Here is a 1,049-nt window from a genome sequence, read left to right as displayed (position 1 = left end):
TTTTTAGAAATAAGCAAACAAACAAGCAAGCAAAAAACCAGGCACTATCAATTAACATTTGCATTTTAGATAACTTAACATATGAAACAGTGATATTCGTTATCAGTTCTCACTGTACAACGTACCTGTGTTGTCTTACTCAGAAACTAGATTAAACAACAACAACAAAAACTAATGTTCTATACCTGTTAGCAACCAGGCCACACAGCAGGAGGTGAGTGGTGGGCAAATGAGTGAAGCTTCATCTGTATTGACAGCTGCTCCCCATTGCTTGCATCACTGCCTGAGCTCCACCTCCTGTCAGATCGGTAGCAGCATTAGATTCTCATAGGAGCGAGAACTCTATTGTGAACTGTGCATGCAAAGGATCTAGGTTGTGTGCTCTTTATGAGAATCTAATGCCTGATGATCTCTCTGTCTTCCATCACCCCCAGATGGGATCATCTAGTCGCAGGAAAACAAGCTTAGGGCACCCACTGATCATACACTACGATGAGTTGTATAATTATTTCATTATATATTATCGTGTAATAATAATAAAAATAAAGCGCACAATAAATGTAATGTGCTTGAATCATCCTGAAACCATCCTGCACCCCCTTCCTGTCTGTGGAAAAACCGTCTTCCACAAAACCAGACCCTGGTGCCAAAAATGTTGGAGACCATTGTTCTATACGAATATGGCATCATATTTTACCAATTCATTTTGCAAGCATGATGAGGTTTAACTCTTATAACATCTTTTGATATTGTTTTAGTGACATCAGAGGCTTAAAATTTATAACAGTGGTTACAGTTGAAGGTAAGCTCTAAAAATTGAATTTTGCCGGGTGCTGTGACTCATGCCTGTAATCCCAGCACTTTGGAAGGCCAATGCGGGTGGATCATTTGAGCCCAGAAGTTTGAGACTGGCCTGGGCAGCATGGTGAAACCCCATCTCTACAAACAATACAAAAATAGCTGGGCATAGTGATGCATTCCTATAATCCCAGCTACTCAGGAGGCTGAGATGAGAGGATTGCTTGAGCCTGAGAGGTCAGGATTGCAGT

Source organism: Pan troglodytes, chromosome X, assembly GCF_028858775.2.
Source record: "Pan troglodytes isolate AG18354 chromosome X, NHGRI_mPanTro3-v2.0_pri, whole genome shotgun sequence".
NCBI lineage: Eukaryota > Metazoa > Chordata > Mammalia > Primates > Hominidae > Pan > Pan troglodytes.
Note: the sequence above shows the minus strand (reverse complement) of the source record.